The sequence below is a fragment of the Triturus cristatus genome, chromosome 2_1 (genome assembly GCF_964204655.1).
Source record: "Triturus cristatus chromosome 2_1, aTriCri1.1, whole genome shotgun sequence".
NCBI lineage: Eukaryota > Metazoa > Chordata > Amphibia > Caudata > Salamandridae > Triturus > Triturus cristatus.
In genome coordinates this window covers 366299726-366316403 of record NC_140581.1, presented here as the reverse complement: position 1 = coordinate 366316403, position 16678 = coordinate 366299726, and the positions used below count along the sequence as shown (strand labels likewise).

At 60.2% G+C, this 16678-nt stretch overlaps 17 non-coding genes across 17 annotated transcripts; all 17 read right to left on the bottom strand.

Moving 5' to 3' along the window:
- Positions 1 to 444: 444 nt before the first annotated feature.
- Positions 445 to 608, bottom strand: LOC146865013 (U1 spliceosomal RNA). Its single transcript, XR_014977051.1, has one exon. It is a non-coding gene; the product is annotated as a U1 spliceosomal RNA (small nuclear RNA).
- A 615-nt stretch (positions 609 to 1223) lies between these two features.
- LOC146865012 (U1 spliceosomal RNA) lies at positions 1224 to 1387 on the bottom strand. Its single transcript, XR_014977050.1, has one exon. It is a non-coding gene; the product is annotated as a U1 spliceosomal RNA (small nuclear RNA).
- An 897-nt stretch (positions 1388 to 2284) lies between these two features.
- On the bottom strand, positions 2285 to 2448 carry LOC146865011 (U1 spliceosomal RNA). Its single transcript, XR_014977049.1, has one exon. It is a non-coding gene; the product is annotated as a U1 spliceosomal RNA (small nuclear RNA).
- A 615-nt stretch (positions 2449 to 3063) lies between these two features.
- LOC146865010 (U1 spliceosomal RNA) lies at positions 3064 to 3227 on the bottom strand. Its single transcript, XR_014977048.1, has one exon. It is a non-coding gene; the product is annotated as a U1 spliceosomal RNA (small nuclear RNA).
- An 897-nt stretch (positions 3228 to 4124) lies between these two features.
- On the bottom strand, positions 4125 to 4288 carry LOC146865009 (U1 spliceosomal RNA). The gene has a single exon (XR_014977047.1). It is a non-coding gene; the product is annotated as a U1 spliceosomal RNA (small nuclear RNA).
- An 897-nt stretch (positions 4289 to 5185) lies between these two features.
- LOC146865008 (U1 spliceosomal RNA) lies at positions 5186 to 5349 on the bottom strand. Its single transcript, XR_014977046.1, has one exon. It is a non-coding gene; the product is annotated as a U1 spliceosomal RNA (small nuclear RNA).
- Positions 5350 to 5964: 615 nt separating this feature from the next.
- On the bottom strand, positions 5965 to 6128 carry LOC146865007 (U1 spliceosomal RNA). Its single transcript, XR_014977044.1, has one exon. It is a non-coding gene; the product is annotated as a U1 spliceosomal RNA (small nuclear RNA).
- An 897-nt stretch (positions 6129 to 7025) lies between these two features.
- On the bottom strand, positions 7026 to 7189 carry LOC146865006 (U1 spliceosomal RNA). The gene has a single exon (XR_014977043.1). It is a non-coding gene; the product is annotated as a U1 spliceosomal RNA (small nuclear RNA).
- An 897-nt stretch (positions 7190 to 8086) lies between these two features.
- LOC146865005 (U1 spliceosomal RNA) lies at positions 8087 to 8250 on the bottom strand. The gene has a single exon (XR_014977417.1). It is a non-coding gene; the product is annotated as a U1 spliceosomal RNA (small nuclear RNA).
- Positions 8251 to 8865: 615 nt separating this feature from the next.
- Positions 8866 to 9029, bottom strand: LOC146865004 (U1 spliceosomal RNA). Its single transcript, XR_014977042.1, has one exon. It is a non-coding gene; the product is annotated as a U1 spliceosomal RNA (small nuclear RNA).
- Positions 9030 to 9926: 897 nt separating this feature from the next.
- On the bottom strand, positions 9927 to 10090 carry LOC146865003 (U1 spliceosomal RNA). Its single transcript, XR_014977041.1, has one exon. It is a non-coding gene; the product is annotated as a U1 spliceosomal RNA (small nuclear RNA).
- An 897-nt stretch (positions 10091 to 10987) lies between these two features.
- LOC146865002 (U1 spliceosomal RNA) lies at positions 10988 to 11151 on the bottom strand. The gene has a single exon (XR_014977416.1). It is a non-coding gene; the product is annotated as a U1 spliceosomal RNA (small nuclear RNA).
- Positions 11152 to 11766: 615 nt separating this feature from the next.
- On the bottom strand, positions 11767 to 11930 carry LOC146865001 (U1 spliceosomal RNA). The gene has a single exon (XR_014977040.1). It is a non-coding gene; the product is annotated as a U1 spliceosomal RNA (small nuclear RNA).
- Positions 11931 to 12835: 905 nt separating this feature from the next.
- Positions 12836 to 12999, bottom strand: LOC146865000 (U1 spliceosomal RNA). Its single transcript, XR_014977039.1, has one exon. It is a non-coding gene; the product is annotated as a U1 spliceosomal RNA (small nuclear RNA).
- A 615-nt stretch (positions 13000 to 13614) lies between these two features.
- On the bottom strand, positions 13615 to 13778 carry LOC146864999 (U1 spliceosomal RNA). Its single transcript, XR_014977038.1, has one exon. It is a non-coding gene; the product is annotated as a U1 spliceosomal RNA (small nuclear RNA).
- An 897-nt stretch (positions 13779 to 14675) lies between these two features.
- On the bottom strand, positions 14676 to 14839 carry LOC146864998 (U1 spliceosomal RNA). Its single transcript, XR_014977341.1, has one exon. It is a non-coding gene; the product is annotated as a U1 spliceosomal RNA (small nuclear RNA).
- Positions 14840 to 15736: 897 nt separating this feature from the next.
- Positions 15737 to 15900, bottom strand: LOC146864997 (U1 spliceosomal RNA). The gene has a single exon (XR_014977037.1). It is a non-coding gene; the product is annotated as a U1 spliceosomal RNA (small nuclear RNA).
- Between the last annotated feature and the right edge of the window lie 778 nt (positions 15901 to 16678).

Sequence of the window (16678 nt, the reverse complement as noted above, 5' to 3'; positions counted from 1 at the left end):
ACAGCAGCTTCCCACAGGCCTCGGCCGGCCAGCAAAATTTGCATGTCCACGCCCACCGGCAGCGCCAATCAGGGCCCTGCTTTCGCTATGCTGCACCTTGCTCACACGGGGGCAAAGCCAGGGCTACAGCAAGCACACCAGAGGGCTTGGCAGGCCGAAATCGGGCCCAACAGCAGATTTTTCAGGCCCTCCAAATTGTGCACAAGCAAAGGCTTTCGCAAGCACAACAGAGTGCTTGCCAGGTCGAAATCGGGCCCAGAAGCACGTTTCTAAGCCCTAAGCCAGCATCCCCCAGGCTTGTAAATTTGCATAACTAATTGGCCCTCGCCCACTCCCCATTCCAGCCAGCTTACAGCACCCTGGACGGACCACAAGAAACGTCAAAGGGTGCTCCAGACTCCTTTTTATTTTTTTTTCCTTTTTGTCTTTCTTGAAACCAGAGATCAGGGGAAAGCGCGAACGCAGTCCCCCACTACCAGAAATTATGCAGTCGAGTATCCCGCATTTGGGGACATCGCAGGGGTCAGCACATCCGAAGTGCAATGGATGAGCCTCACCCTGGGAGAACCACCTTCGTGATCATGGTGTCTCCCCTGCCAGGTAAGTATGAGTTGGAAGGGGACAGGGCGAGGGCGGGCCGCTGGGCATCTCCCCGCAGGACGAGGGTGGCATTCACACAGGCTAGGCCTGAGGCCGGGCGAGGCAGAGCATGGGCATTTTGGGGCGCAAGGTGACCAGCCAAGGCCCCTGTGCCCACTTTGGAAAGCGCGCAGCTACCCACAGCAGCTTCCCACAGGCCTCGGCCGGCCAGCAAAATTTGCATGTCCACGCCCACCGGCAGCGCCAATCAGGGCCCTGCTTTCGCTATGCTGCACCTTGCTCACACGGGGGCAAAGCCAGGGCTACAGCAAGCACACCAGAGGGCTTGGCAGGCCGAAATCGGGCCCAACAGCAGATTTTTCAGGCCCTCCAAATTGTGCACAAGCAAAGGCTTTCGCAAGCACAACAGAGTGCTTGCCAGGTCGAAATCGGGCCCAGAAGCACGTTTCTAAGCCCTAAGCCAGCATCCCCCAGGCTTGTAAATTTGCATAACTAATTGGCCCTCGCCCACTCCCCATTCCAGCCAGCTTACAGCACCCTGGACGGACCACAAGAAACGTCAAAGGGTGCTCCAGACTCCTTTTTATTTTTTTTTCCTTTTTGTCTTTCTTGAAACCAGAGATCAGGGGAAAGCGCGAACGCAGTCCCCCACTACCAGAAATTATGCAGTCGAGTATCCCGCATTTGGGGACATCGCAGGGGTCAGCACATCCGAAGTGCAATGGATGAGCCTCACCCTGGGAGAACCACCTTCGTGATCATGGTGTCTCCCCTGCCAGGTAAGTATGAGTTGGAAGGGGACAGGGCGAGGGCGGGCCGCTGGGCATCTCCCCGCAGGGCGAGGGTGGCATTCACACAGGCTAGGCCTGAGGCCGGGCGAGGCAGAGCATGGGCATTTTGGGGCGCAAGGTGACCAGCCAAGGCCCCTGTGCCCACTTTGGAAAGCGCGCAGCTACCCACAGCAGCTTCCCACAGGCCTCGGCCGGCCAGCAAAATTTGCATGTCCACGCCCACCGGCAGCGCCAATCAGGGCCCTGCTTTCGCTATGCTGCACCTTGCTCACACGGGGGCAAAGCCAGGGCTACAGCACTCACAGAAGGGCGATTGCCATGCCCACTTTGGGCCCAGAAGCAGAGATTTGGGGCTTTGGAAGCCTAAGAGCTGCCACTGAGGCCCCCTCTAGAGGTATGCAGTGACATGTTGCCTGGCTAGGCCCCAGTCGACTGCTTGTGGCTGAAAGCCAGGGACAAACAGGCCTGCAAGTGAGCAGGGGTTCTCGCCCCGAGCCCCTCACGAACGCTCCCAAACGCTGCAGACAGAACCCTCGCCGGGCAGAGCCCTCGCCGGGCCACGGCCTGGGGTCCTCAGCCAGAGTCTGGGCCTGGGAAGGCTAGGGCGAGGCAAGAGGCTGGCAGCCAGGCCACAGCCCCAGGGGGGGCGATGGAAAGGAGCAGACATGTCACCTGGCCAGGGCCTACTGCCCTGTCTCTGGATAGGTCCCCAGAGTGGGAGGCTGCAACTATCCCATCATTCCCCAGGCTCGGTACTTAGCATGTGATTCCCTCTTGCCCACGCCCCCCTCCAATCCAGCCGCAGCAGCCCAGAAAGACCACAGAAGACGAGAAAGGGTGCTCCAGACTCCTTTTTATTTTTTTTCCATTTTGTCTTTCTTGAAACCAGAGATCAGGGGAAAGCGCGAACGCAGTCCCCCACTACCAGAAATTATGCAGTCGAGTATCCCGCATTTGGGGACATCGCAGGGGTCAGCACATCCGAAGTGCAATGGATGAGCCTCACCCTGGGAGAACCACCTTCGTGATCATGGTGTCTCCCCTGCCAGGTAAGTATGAGTTGGAAGGGGACAGGGCGAGGGCGGGCCGCTGGGCATCTCCCCGCAGGGCGAGGGTGGCATTCACACAGGCTAGGCCTGAGGCCGGGCGAGGCAGAGCATGGGCATTTTGGGGCGCAAGGTGACCAGCCAAGGCCCCTGTGCCCACTTTGGAAAGCGCGCAGCTACCCACAGCAGCTTCCCACAGGCCTCGGCCGGCCAGCAAAATTTGCATGTCCACGCCCACCGGCAGCGCCAATCAGGGCCCTGCTTTCGCTATGCTGCACCTTGCTCACACGGGGGCAAAGCCAGGGCTACAGCAAGCACACCAGAGGGCTTGGCAGGCCGAAATCGGGCCCAACAGCAGATTTTTCAGGCCCTCCAAATTGTGCACAAGCAAAGGCTTTCGCAAGCACAACAGAGTGCTTGCCAGGTCGAAATCGGGCCCAGAAGCACGTTTCTAAGCCCTAAGCCAGCATCCCCCAGGCTTGTAAATTTGCATAACTAATTGGCCCTCGCCCACTCCCCATTCCAGCCAGCTTACAGCACCCTGGACGGACCACAAGAAACGTCAAAGGGTGCTCCAGACTCCTTTTTATTTTTTTTTCCTTTTTGTCTTTCTTGAAACCAGAGATCAGGGGAAAGCGCGAACGCAGTCCCCCACTACCAGAAATTATGCAGTCGAGTATCCCGCATTTGGGGACATCGCAGGGGTCAGCACATCCGAAGTGCAATGGATGAGCCTCACCCTGGGAGAACCACCTTCGTGATCATGGTGTCTCCCCTGCCAGGTAAGTATGAGTTGGAAGGGGACAGGGCGAGGGCGGGCCGCTGGGCATCTCCCCGCAGGGCGAGGGTGGCATTCACACAGGCTAGGCCTGAGGCCGGGCGAGGCAGAGCATGGGCATTTTGGGGCGCAAGGTGACCAGCCAAGGCCCCTGTGCCCACTTTGGAAAGCGCGCAGCTACCCACAGCAGCTTCCCACAGGCCTCGGCCGGCCAGCAAAATTTGCATGTCCACGCCCACCGGCAGCGCCAATCAGGGCCCTGCTTTCGCTATGCTGCACCTTGCTCACACGGGGTTAAAGCCAGGGCTACAGCACTCACAGAAGGGCGATTGCCATGCCCACTTTGGGCCCAGAAGCAGAAATTTGGGGCTTTGGAAGCCTAAGAGCTGCCACTGAGGCCCCCTCTAGAGGTATGCAGTGACATGTTGCCTGGCTAGGCCCCAGTCGACTGCTTGTGGCTGAAAGCCAGGGACAAACAGGCCTGCAAGTGAGCAGGGGTTCTCGCCCCGAGCCCCTCACGAACGCTCCCAAACGCTGCAGACAGAACCCTCGCCGGGCAGAGCCCTCGCCGGGCCACGGCCTGGGGTCCTCAGCCAGAGTCTGGGCCTGGGAAGGCTAGGGCGAGGCAAGAGGCTGGCAGCCAGGCCACAGCCCCAGGGGGGGCGATGGAAAGGAGCAGACATGTCACCTGGCCAGGGCCTACTGCCCTGTCTCTGGATAGGTCCCCAGAGTGGGAGGCTGCAACTATCCCATCATTCCCCAGGCTCGGTACTTAGCATGTGATTCCCTCTTGCCCACGCCCCCCTCCAATCCAGCCGCAGCAGCCCAGAAAGACCACAGAAGACGAGAAAGGGTGCTCCAGACTCCTTTTTATTTTTTTTCCATTTTGTCTTTCTTGAAACCAGAGATCAGGGGAAAGCGCGAACGCAGTCCCCCACTACCAGAAATTATGCAGTCGAGTATCCCGCATTTGGGGACATCGCAGGGGTCAGCACATCCGAAGTGCAATGGATGAGCCTCACCCTGGGAGAACCACCTTCGTGATCATGGTGTCTCCCCTGCCAGGTAAGTATGAGTTGGAAGGGGACAGGGCGAGGGCGGGCCGCTGGGCATCTCCCCGCAGGGCGAGGGTGGCATTCACACAGGCTAGGCCTGAGGCCGGGCGAGGCAGAGCATGGGCATTTTGGGGCGCAAGGTGACCAGCCAAGGCCCCTGTGCCCACTTTGGAAAGCGCGCAGCTACCCACAGCAGCTTCCCACAGGCCTCGGCCGGCCAGCAAAATTTGCATGTCCACGCCCACCGGCAGCGCCAATCAGGGCCCTGCTTTCGCTATGCTGCACCTTGCTCACACGGGGGCAAAGCCAGGGCTACAGCACTCACAGAAGGGCGATTGCCATGCCCACTTTGGGCCCAGAAGCAGAGATTTGGGGCTTTGGAAGCCTAAGAGCTGCCACTGAGGCCCCCTCTAGAGGTATGCAGTGACATGTTGCCTGGCTAGGCCCCAGTCGACTGCTTGTGGCTGAAAGCCAGGGACAAACAGGCCTGCAAGTGAGCAGGGGTTCTCGCCCCGAGCCCCTCACGAACGCTCCCAAACGCTGCAGACAGAACCCTCGCCGGGCAGAGCCCTCGCCGGGCCACGGCCTGGGGTCCTCAGCCAGAGTCTGGGCCTGGGAAGGCTAGGGCGAGGCAAGAGGCTGGCAGCCAGGCCACAGCCCCAGGGGGGGCGATGGAAAGGAGCAGACATGTCACCTGGCCAGGGCCTACTGCCCTGTCTCTGGATAGGTCCCCAGAGTGGGAGGCTGCAACTATCCCATCATTCCCCAGGCTCGGTACTTCGCATGTGATTCCCTCTTGCCCACGCCCCCCTCCAATCCAGCCGCAGCAGCCCAGAAAGACCACAGAAGACGAGAAAGGGTGCTCCAGACTCCTTTTTATTTTTTTTCCATTTTGTCTTTCTTGAAACCAGAGATCAGGGGAAAGCGCGAACGCAGTCCCCCACTACCAGAAATTATGCAGTCGAGTATCCCGCATTTGGGGACATCGCAGGGGTCAGCACATCCGAAGTGCAATGGATGAGCCTCACCCTGGGAGAACCACCTTCGTGATCATGGTGTCTCCCCTGCCAGGTAAGTATGAGTTGGAAGGGGACAGGGCGAGGGCGGGCCGCTGGGCATCTCCCCGCAGGGCGAGGGTGGCATTCACACAGGCTAGGCCTGAGGCCGGGCGAGGCAGAGCATGGGCATTTTGGGGCGCAAGGTGACCAGCCAAGGCCCCTGTGCCCACTTTGGAAAGCGCGCAGCTACCCACAGCAGCTTCCCACAGGCCTCGGCCGGCCAGCAAAATTTGCATGTCCACGCCCACCGGCAGCGCCAATCAGGGCCCTGCTTTCGCTATGCTGCACCTTGCTCACACGGGGGCAAAGCCAGGGCTACAGCAAGCACACCAGAGGGCTTGGCAGGCCGAAATCGGGCCCAACAGCAGATTTTTCAGGCCCTCCAAATTGTGCACAAGCAAAGGCTTTCGCAAGCACAACAGAGTGCTTGCCAGGTCGAAATCGGGCCCAGAAGCACGTTTCTAAGCCCTAAGCCAGCATCCCCCAGGCTTGTAAATTTGCATAACTAATTGGCCCTCGCCCACTCCCCATTCCAGCCAGCTTACAGCACCCTGGACGGACCACAAGAAACGTCAAAGGGTGCTCCAGACTCCTTTTTATTTTTTTTTCCTTTTTGTCTTTCTTGAAACCAGAGATCAGGGGAAAGCGCGAACGCAGTCCCCCACTACCAGAAATTATGCAGTCGAGTATCCCGCATTTGGGGACATCGCAGGGGTCAGCACATCCGAAGTGCAATGGATGAGCCTCACCCTGGGAGAACCACCTTCGTGATCATGGTGTCTCCCCTGCCAGGTAAGTATGAGTTGGAAGGGGACAGGGCGAGGGCGGGCCGCTGGGCATCTCCCCGCAGGGCGAGGGTGGCATTCACACAGGCTAGGCCTGAGGCCGGGCGAGGCAGAGCATGGGCATTTTGGGGCGCAAGGTGACCAGCCAAGGCCCCTGTGCCCACTTTGGAAAGCGCGCAGCTACCCACAGCAGCTTCCCACAGGCCTCGGCCGGCCAGCAAAATTTGCATGTCCACGCCCACCGGCAGCGCCAATCAGGGCCCTGCTTTCGCTATGCTGCACCTTGCTCACACGGGGGCAAAGCCAGGGCTACAGCACTCACAGAAGGGCGATTGCCATGCCCACTTTGGGCCCAGAAGCAGAGATTTGGGGCTTTGGAAGCCTAAGAGCTGCCACTGAGGCCCCCTCTAGAGGTATGCAGTGACATGTTGCCTGGCTAGGCCCCAGTCGACTGCTTGTGGCTGAAAGCCAGGGACAAACAGGCCTGCAAGTGAGCAGGGGTTCTCGCCCCGAGCCCCTCACGAACGCTCCCAAACGCTGCAGACAGAACCCTCGCCGGGCAGAGCCCTCGCCGGGCCACGGCCTGGGGTCCTCAGCCAGAGTCTGGGCCTGGGAAGGCTAGGGCGAGGCAAGAGGCTGGCAGCCAGGCCACAGCCCCAGGGGGGGCGATGGAAAGGAGCAGACATGTCACCTGGCCAGGGCCTACTGCCCTGTCTCTGGATAGGTCCCCAGAGTGGGAGGCTGCAACTATCCCATCATTCCCCAGGCTCGGTACTTAGCATGTGATTCCCTCTTGCCCACGCCCCCCTCCAATCCAGCCGCAGCAGCCCAGAAAGACCACAGAAGACGAGAAAGGGTGCTCCAGACTCCTTTTTATTTTTTTTCCATTTTGTCTTTCTTGAAACCAGAGATCAGGGGAAAGCGCGAACGCAGTCCCCCACTACCAGAAATTATGCAGTCGAGTATCCCGCATTTGGGGACATCGCAGGGGTCAGCACATCCGAAGTGCAATGGATGAGCCTCACCCTGGGAGAACCACCTTCGTGATCATGGTGTCTCCCCTGCCAGGTAAGTATGAGTTGGAAGGGGACAGGGCGAGGGCGGGCCGCTGGGCATCTCCCCGCAGGGCGAGGGTGGCATTCACACAGGCTAGGCCTGAGGCCGGGCGAGGCAGAGCATGGGCATTTTGGGGCGCAAGGTGACCAGCCAAGGCCCCTGTGCCCACTTTGGAAAGCGCGCAGCTACCCACAGCAGCTTCCCACAGGCCTCGGCCGGCCAGCAAAATTTGCATGTCCACGCCCACCGGCAGCGCCAATCAGGGCCCTGCTTTCGCTATGCTGCACCTTGCTCACACGGGGGCAAAGCCAGGGCTACAGCACTCACAGAAGGGCGATTGCCATGCCCACTTTGGGCCCAGAAGCAGAGATTTGGGGCTTTGGAAGCCTAAGAGCTGCCACTGAGGCCCCCTCTAGAGGTATGCAGTGACATGTTGCCTGGCTAGGCCCCAGTCGACTGCTTGTGGCTGAAAGCCAGGGACAAACAGGCCTGCAAGTGAGCAGGGGTTCTCGCCCCGAGCCCCTCACGAACGCTCCCAAACGCTGCAGACAGAACCCTCGCCGGGCAGAGCCCTCGCCGGGCCACGGCCTGGGGTCCTCAGCCAGAGTCTGGGCCTGGGAAGGCTAGGGCGAGGCAAGAGGCTGGCAGCCAGGCCACAGCCCCAGGGGGGGCGATGGAAAGGAGCAGACATGTCACCTGGCCAGGGCCTACTGCCCTGTCTCTGGCTAGGTCCCCAGAGTGGGAGGCTGCAACTATCCCATCATTCCCCAGGCTCGGTACTTAGCATGTGATTCCCTCTTGCCCACGCCCCCCTCCAATCCAGCCGCAGCAGCCCAGAAAGACCACAGAAGACGAGAAAGGGTGCTCCAGACTCCTTTTTATTTTTTTTCCATTTTGTCTTTCTTGAAACCAGAGATCAGGGGAAAGCGCGAACGCAGTCCCCCACTACCAGAAATTATGCAGTCGAGTATCCCGCATTTGGGGACATCGCAGGGGTCAGCACATCCGAAGTGCAATGGATGAGCCTCACCCTGGGAGAACCACCTTCGTGATCATGGTGTCTCCCCGGCCAGGTAAGTATGAGTTGGAAGGGGACAGGGCGAGGGCGGGCCGCTGGGCATCTCCCCGCAGGGCGAGGGTGGCATTCACACAGGCTAGGCCTGAGGCCGGGCGAGGCAGAGCATGGGCATTTTGGGGCGCAAGGTGACCAGCCAAGGCCCCTGTGCCCACTTTGGAAAGCGCGCAGCTACCCACAGCAGCTTCCCACAGGCCTCGGCCGGCCAGCAAAATTTGCATGTCCACGCCCACCGGCAGCGCCAATCAGGGCCCTGCTTTCGCTATGCTGCACCTTGCTCACACGGGGGCAAAGCCAGGGCTACAGCAAGCACACCAGAGGGCTTGGCAGGCCGAAATCGGGCCCAACAGCAGATTTTTCAGGCCCTCCAAATTGTGCACAAGCAAAGGCTTTCGCAAGCACAACAGAGTGCTTGCCAGGTCGAAATCGGGCCCAGAAGCACGTTTCTAAGCCCTAAGCCAGCATCCCCCAGGCTTGTAAATTTGCATAACTAATTGGCCCTCGCCCACTCCCCATTCCAGCCAGCTTACAGCACCCTGGACGGACCACAAGAAACGTCAAAGGGTGCTCCAGACTCCTTTTTATTTTTTTTTCCTTTTTGTCTTTCTTGAAACCAGAGATCAGGGGAAAGCGCGAACGCAGTCCCCCACTACCAGAAATTATGCAGTCGAGTATCCCGCATTTGGGGACATCGCAGGGGTCAGCACATCCGAAGTGCAATGGATGAGCCTCACCCTGGGAGAACCACCTTCGTGATCATGGTGTCTCCCCTGCCAGGTAAGTATGAGTTGGAAGGGGACAGGGCGAGGGCGGGCCGCTGGGCATCTCCCCGCAGGGCGAGGGTGGCATTCACACAGGCTAGGCCTGAGGCCGGGCGAGGCAGAGCATGGGCATTTTGGGGCGCAAGGTGACCAGCCAAGGCCCCTGTGCCCACTTTGGAAAGCGCGCAGCTACCCACAGCAGCTTCCCACAGGCCTCGGCCGGCCAGCAAAATTTGCATGTCCACGCCCACCGGCAGCGCCAATCAGGGCCCTGCTTTCGCTATGCTGCACCTTGCTCACACGGGGTTAAAGCCAGGGCTACAGCACTCACAGAAGGGCGATTGCCATGCCCACTTTGGGCCCAGAAGCAGAGATTTGGGGCTTTGGAAGCCTAAGAGCTGCCACTGAGGCCCCCTCTAGAGGTATGCAGTGACATGTTGCCTGGCTAGGCCCCAGTCGACTGCTTGTGGCTGAAAGCCAGGGACAAACAGGCCTGCAAGTGAGCAGGGGTTCTCGCCCCGAGCCCCTCACGAACGCTCCCAAACGCTGCAGACAGAACCCTCGCCGGGCAGAGCCCTCGCCGGGCCACGGCCTGGGGTCCTCAGCCAGAGTCTGGGCCTGGGAAGGCTAGGGCGAGGCAAGAGGCTGGCAGCCAGGCCACAGCCCCAGGGGGGGCGATGGAAAGGAGCAGACATGTCACCTGGCCAGGGCCTACTGCCCTGTCTCTGGATAGGTCCCCAGAGTGGGAGGCTGCAACTATCCCATCATTCCCCAGGCTCGGTACTTAGCATGTGATTCCCTCTTGCCCACGCCCCCCTCCAATCCAGCCGCAGCAGCCCAGAAAGACCACAGAAGACGAGAAAGGGTGCTCCAGACTCCTTTTTATTTTTTTTCCATTTTGTCTTTCTTGAAACCAGAGATCAGGGGAAAGCGCGAACGCAGTCCCCCACTACCAGAAATTATGCAGTCGAGTATCCCGCATTTGGGGACATCGCAGGGGTCAGCACATCCGAAGTGCAATGGATGAGCCTCACCCTGGGAGAACCACCTTCGTGATCATGGTGTCTCCCCTGCCAGGTAAGTATGAGTTGGAAGGGGACAGGGCGAGGGCGGGCCGCTGGGCATCTCCCCGCAGGGCGAGGGTGGCATTCACACAGGCTAGGCCTGAGGCCGGGCGAGGCAGAGCATGGGCATTTTGGGGCGCAAGGTGACCAGCCAAGGCCCCTGTGCCCACTTTGGAAAGCGCGCAGCTACCCACAGCAGCTTCCCACAGGCCTCGGCCGGCCAGCAAAATTTGCATGTCCACGCCCACCGGCAGCGCCAATCAGGGCCCTGCTTTCGCTATGCTGCACCTTGCTCACACGGGGGCAAAGCCAGGGCTACAGCACTCACAGAAGGGCGATTGCCATGCCCACTTTGGGCCCAGAAGCAGAGATTTGGGGCTTTGGAAGCCTAAGAGCTGCCACTGAGGCCCCCTCTAGAGGTATGCAGTGACATGTTGCCTGGCTAGGCCCCAGTCGACTGCTTGTGGCTGAAAGCCAGGGACAAACAGGCCTGCAAGTGAGCAGGGGTTCTCGCCCCGAGCCCCTCACGAACGCTCCCAAACGCTGCAGACAGAACCCTCGCCGGGCAGAGCCCTCGCCGGGCCACGGCCTGGGGTCCTCAGCCAGAGTCTGGGCCTGGGAAGGCTAGGGCGAGGCAAGAGGCTGGCAGCCAGGCCACAGCCCCAGGGGGGGCGATGGAAAGGAGCAGACATGTCACCTGGCCAGGGCCTACTGCCCTGTCTCTGGATAGGTCCCCAGAGTGGGAGGCTGCAACTATCCCATCATTCCCCAGGCTCGGTACTTAGCATGTGATTCCCTCTTGCCCACGCCCCCCTCCAATCCAGCCGCAGCAGCCCAGAAAGACCACAGAAGACGAGAAAGGGTGCTCCAGACTCCTTTTTATTTTTTTTCCATTTTGTCTTTCTTGAAACCAGAGATCAGGGGAAAGCGCGAACGCAGTCCCCCACTACCAGAAATTATGCAGTCGAGTATCCCGCATTTGGGGACATCGCAGGGGTCAGCACATCCGAAGTGCAATGGATGAGCCTCACCCTGGGAGAACCACCTTCGTGATCATGGTGTCTCCCCGGCCAGGTAAGTATGAGTTGGAAGGGGACAGGGCGAGGGCGGGCCGCTGGGCATCTCCCCGCAGGGCGAGGGTGGCATTCACACAGGCTAGGCCTGAGGCCGGGCGAGGCAGAGCATGGGCATTTTGGGGCGCAAGGTGACCAGCCAAGGCCCCTGTGCCCACTTTGGAAAGCGCGCAGCTACCCACAGCAGCTTCCCACAGGCCTCGGCCGGCCAGCAAAATTTGCATGTCCACGCCCACCGGCAGCGCCAATCAGGGCCCTGCTTTCGCTATGCTGCACCTTGCTCACACGGGGGCAAAGCCAGGGCTACAGCAAGCACACCAGAGGGCTTGGCAGGCCGAAATCGGGCCCAACAGCAGATTTTTCAGGCCCTCCAAATTGTGCACAAGCAAAGGCTTTCGCAAGCACAACAGAGTGCTTGCCAGGTCGAAATCGGGCCCAGAAGCACGTTTCTAAGCCCTAAGCCAGCATCCCCCAGGCTTGTAAATTTGCATAACTAATTGGCCCTCGCCCACTCCCCATTCCAGCCAGCTTACAGCACCCTGGACGGACCACAAGAAACGTCAAAGGGTGCTCCAGACTCCTTTTTATTTTTTTTTCCTTTTTGTCTTTCTTGAAACCAGAGATCAGGGGAAAGCGCGAACGCAGTCCCCCACTACCAGAAATTATGCAGTCGAGTATCCCGCATTTGGGGACATCGCAGGGGTCAGCACATCCGAAGTGCAATGGATGAGCCTCACCCTGGGAGAACCACCTTCGTGATCATGGTGTCTCCCCTGCCAGGTAAGTATGAGTTGGAAGGGGACAGGGCGAGGGCGGGCCGCTGGGCATCTCCCCGCAGGGCGAGGGTGGCATTCACACAGGCTAGGCCTGAGGCCGGGCGAGGCAGAGCATGGGCATTTTGGGGCGCAAGGTGACCAGCCAAGGCCCCTGTGCCCACTTTGGAAAGCGCGCAGCTACCCACAGCAGCTTCCCACAGGCCTCGGCCGGCCAGCAAAATTTGCATGTCCACGCCCACCGGCAGCGCCAATCAGGGCCCTGCTTTCGCTATGCTGCACCTTGCTCACACGGGGTTAAAGCCAGGGCTACAGCACTCACAGAAGGGCGATTGCCATGCCCACTTTGGGCCCAGAAGCAGAGATTTGGGGCTTTGGAAGCCTAAGAGCTGCCACTGAGGCCCCCTCTAGAGGTATGCAGTGACATGTTGCCTGGCTAGGCCCCAGTCGACTGCTTGTGGCTGAAAGCCAGGGACAAACAGGCCTGCAAGTGAGCAGGGGTTCTCGCCCCGAGCCCCTCACGCCTTCCCGAACGCTCCCAAACGCTGCAGACAGAACCCTCGCCGGGCAGAGCCCTCGCCGGGCCACGGCCTGGGGTCCTCAGCCAGAGTCTGGGCCTGGGAAGGCTAGGGCGAGGCAAGAGGCTGGCAGCCAGGCCACAGCCCCAGGGGGGGCGATGGAAAGGAGCAGACATGTCACCTGGCCAGGGCCTACTGCCCTGTCTCTGGATAGGTCCCCAGAGTGGGAGGCTGCAACTATCCCATCATTCCCCAGGCTCGGTACTTAGCATGTGATTCCCTCTTGCCCACGCCCCCCTCCAATCCAGCCGCAGCAGCCCAGAAAGACCACAGAAGACGAGAAAGGGTGCTCCAGACTCCTTTTTATTTTTTTTCCATTTTGTCTTTCTTGAAACCAGAGATCAGGGGAAAGCGCGAACGCAGTCCCCCACTACCAGAAATTATGCAGTCGAGTATCCCGCATTTGGGGACATCGCAGGGGTCAGCACATCCGAAGTGCAATGGATGAGCCTCACCCTGGGAGAACCACCTTCGTGATCATGGTGTCTCCCCTGCCAGGTAAGTATGAGTTGGAAGGGGACAGGGCGAGGGCGGGCCGCTGGGCATCTCCCCGCAGGGCGAGGGTGGCATTCACACAGGCTAGGCCTGAGGCCGGGCGAGGCAGAGCATGGGCATTTTGGGGCGCAAGGTGACCAGCCAAGGCCCCTGTGCCCACTTTGGAAAGCGCGCAGCTACCCACAGCAGCTTCCCACAGGCCTCGGCCGGCCAGCAAAATTTGCATGTCCACGCCCACCGGCAGCGCCAATCAGGGCCCTGCTTTCGCTATGCTGCACCTTGCTCACACGGGGGCAAAGCCAGGGCTACAGCAAGCACACCAGAGGGCTTGGCAGGCCGAAATCGGGCCCAACAGCAGATTTTTCAGGCCCTCCAAATTGTGCACAAGCAAAGGCTTTCGCAAGCACAACAGAGTGCTTGCCAGGTCGAAATCGGGCCCAGAAGCACGTTTCTAAGCCCTAAGCCAGCATCCCCCAGGCTTGTAAATTTGCATAACTAATTGGCCCTCGCCCACTCCCCATTCCAGCCAGCTTACAGCACCCTGGACGGACCACAAGAAACGTCAAAGGGTGCTCCAGACTCCTTTTTATTTTTTTTTCCTTTTTGTCTTTCTTGAAACCAGAGATCAGGGGAAAGCGCGAACGCAGTCCCCCACTACCAGAAATTATGCAGTCGAGTATCCCGCATTTGGGGACATCGCAGGGGTCAGCACATCCGAAGTGCAATGGATGAGCCTCACCCTGGGAGAACCACCTTCGTGATCATGGTGTCTCCCCTGCCAGGTAAGTATGAGTTGGAAGGGGACAGGGCGAGGGCGGGCCGCTGGGCATCTCTCCGCAGGGCGAGGGTGGCATTCACACAGGCTAGGCCTGAGGCCGGGCGAGGCAGAGCATGGGCATTTTGGGGCGCAAGGTGACCAGCCAAGGCCCCTGTGCCCACTTTGGAAAGCGCGCAGCTACCCACAGCAGCTTCCCACAGGCCTCGGCCGGCCAGCAAAATTTGCATGTCCACGCCCACCGGCAGCGCCAATCAGGGCCCTGCTTTCGCTATGCTGCACCTTGCTCACACGGGGGCAAAGCCAGGGCTACAGCACTCACAGAAGGGCGATTGCCATGCCCACTTTGGGCCCAGAAGCAGAGATTTGGGGCTTTGGAAGCCTAAGAGCTGCCACTGAGGCCCCCTCTAGAGGTATGCAGTGACATGTTGCCTGGCTAGGCCCCAGTCGACTGCTTGTGGCTGAAAGCCAGGGACAAACAGGCCTGCAAGTGAGCAGGGGTTCTCGCCCCGAGCCCCTCACGAACGCTCCCAAACGCTGCAGACAGAACCCTCGCCGGGCAGAGCCCTCGCCGGGCCACGGCCTGGGGTCCTCAGCCAGAGTCTGGGCCTGGGAAGGCTAGGGCGAGGCAAGAGGCTGGCAGCCAGGCCACAGCCCCAGGGGGGGCGATGGAAAGGAGCAGACATGTCACCTGGCCAGGGCCTACTGCCCTGTCTCTGGATAGGTCCCCAGAGTGGGAGGCTGCAACTATCCCATCATTCCCCAGGCTCGGTACTTAGCATGTGATTCCCTCTTGCCCACGCCCCCCTCCAATCCAGCCGCAGCAGCCCAGAAAGACCACAGAAGACGAGAAAGGGTGCTCCAGACTCCTTTTTATTTTTTTTCCATTTTGTCTTTCTTGAAACCAGAGATCAGGGGAAAGCGCGAACGCACTCCCCCACTACCAGAAATTATGCAGTCGAGTATCCCGCATTTGGGGACATCGCAGGGGTCAGCACATCCGAAGTGCAATGGATGAGCCTCACCCTGGGAGAACCACCTTCGTGATCATGGTGTCTCCCCTGCCAGGTAAGTATGAGTTGGAAGGGGACAGGGCGAGGGCGGGCCGCTGGGCATCTCCCCGCAGGGCGAGGGTGGCATTCACACAGGCTAGGCCTGAGGCCGGGCGAGGCAGAGCATGGGCATTTTGGGGCGCAAGGTGACCAGCCAAGGCCCCTGTGCCCACTTTGGAAAGCGCGCAGCTACCCACAGCAGCTTCCCACAGGCCTCGGCCGGCCAGCAAAATTTGCATGTCCACGCCCACCGGCAGCGCCAATCAGGGCCCTGCTTTCGCTATGCTGCACCTTGCTCACACGGGGGCAAAGCCAGGGCTACAGCACTCACAGAAGGGCGATTGCCATGCCCACTTTGGGCCCAGAAGCAGAGATTTGGGGCTTTGGAAGCCTAAGAGCTGCCACTGAGGCCCCCTCTAGAGGTATGCAGTGACATGTTGCCTGGCTAGGCCCCAGTCGACTGCTTGTGGCTGAAAGCCAGGGACAAACAGGCCTGCAAGTGAGCAGGGGTTCTCGCCCCGAGCCCCTCACGAACGCTCCCAAACGCTGCAGACAGAACCCTCGCCGGGCAGAGCCCTCGCCGGGCCACGGCCTGGGGTCCTCAGCCAGAGTCTGGGCCTGGGAAGGCTAGGGCGAGGCAAGAGGCTGGCAGCCAGGCCACAGCCCCAGGGGGGGCGATGGAAAGGAGCAGACATGTCACCTGGCCAGGGCCTACTGCCCTGTCTCTGGATAGGTCCCCAGAGTGGGAGGCTGCAACTATCCCATCATTCCCCAGGCTCGGTACTTAGCATGTGATTCCCTCTTGCCCACGCCCCCCTCCAATCCAGCCGCAGCAGCCCAGAAAGACCACAGAAGACGAGAAAGGGTGCTCCAGACTCCTTTTTATTTTTTTTCCATTTTGTCTTTCTTGAAACCAGAGATCAGGGGAAAGCGCGAACGCAGTCCCCCACTACCAGAAATTATGCAGTCGAGTATCCCGCATTTGGGGACATCGCAGGGGTCAGCACATCCGAAGTGCAATGGATGAGCCTCACCCTGGGAGAACCACCTTCGTGATCATGGTGTCTCCCCTGCCAGGTAAGTATGAGTTGGAAGGGGACAGGGCGAGGGCGGGCCGCTGGGCATCTCCCCGCAGGGCGAGGGTGGCATTCACACAGGCTAGGCCTGAGGCCGGGCGAGGCAGAGCATGGGCATTTTGGGGCGCAAGGTGACCAGCCAAGGCCCCTGTGCCCACTTTGGAAAGCGCGCAGCTACCCACAGCAGCTTCCCACAGGCCTCGGCCGGCCAGCAAAATTTGCATGTCCACGCCCACCGGCAGCGCCAATCAGGGCCCTGCTTTCGCTATGCTGCACCTTGCTCACACGGGGGCAAAGCCAGGGCTACAGCACTCACAGAAGGGCGATTGCCATGCCCACTTTGGGCCCAGAAGCAGAGATTTGGGGCTTTGGAAGCCTAAGAGCTGCCACTGAGGCCCCCTCTAGAGGTATGCAGTGACATGTTGCCTGGCTAGGCCCCAGTCGACTGCTTGTGGCTGAAAGCCAGGGACAAACAGGCCTGCAAGTGAGCAGGGGTTCTCGCCCCGAGCCCCTCACGAACGCTCCCAAACGCTGCAGACAGAACCCTCGCCGGGCAGAGCCCTCGCCGGGCCACGGCCTGGGGTCCTCAGCCAGAGTCTGGGCCTGGGAAGGCTAGGGCGAGGCAAGAGGCTGGCAGCCAGGCCACAGCCCCAGGGGGGGCGATGGAAAGGAGCAGACATGTCACCTGGCCAGGGCCTACTGCCCTGTCTCTGGATAGGTCCCCAGAGTGGGAGGCTGCAACTATCCCATCATTCCCCAGGCTCGGTACTTAGCATGTGATTCCCTC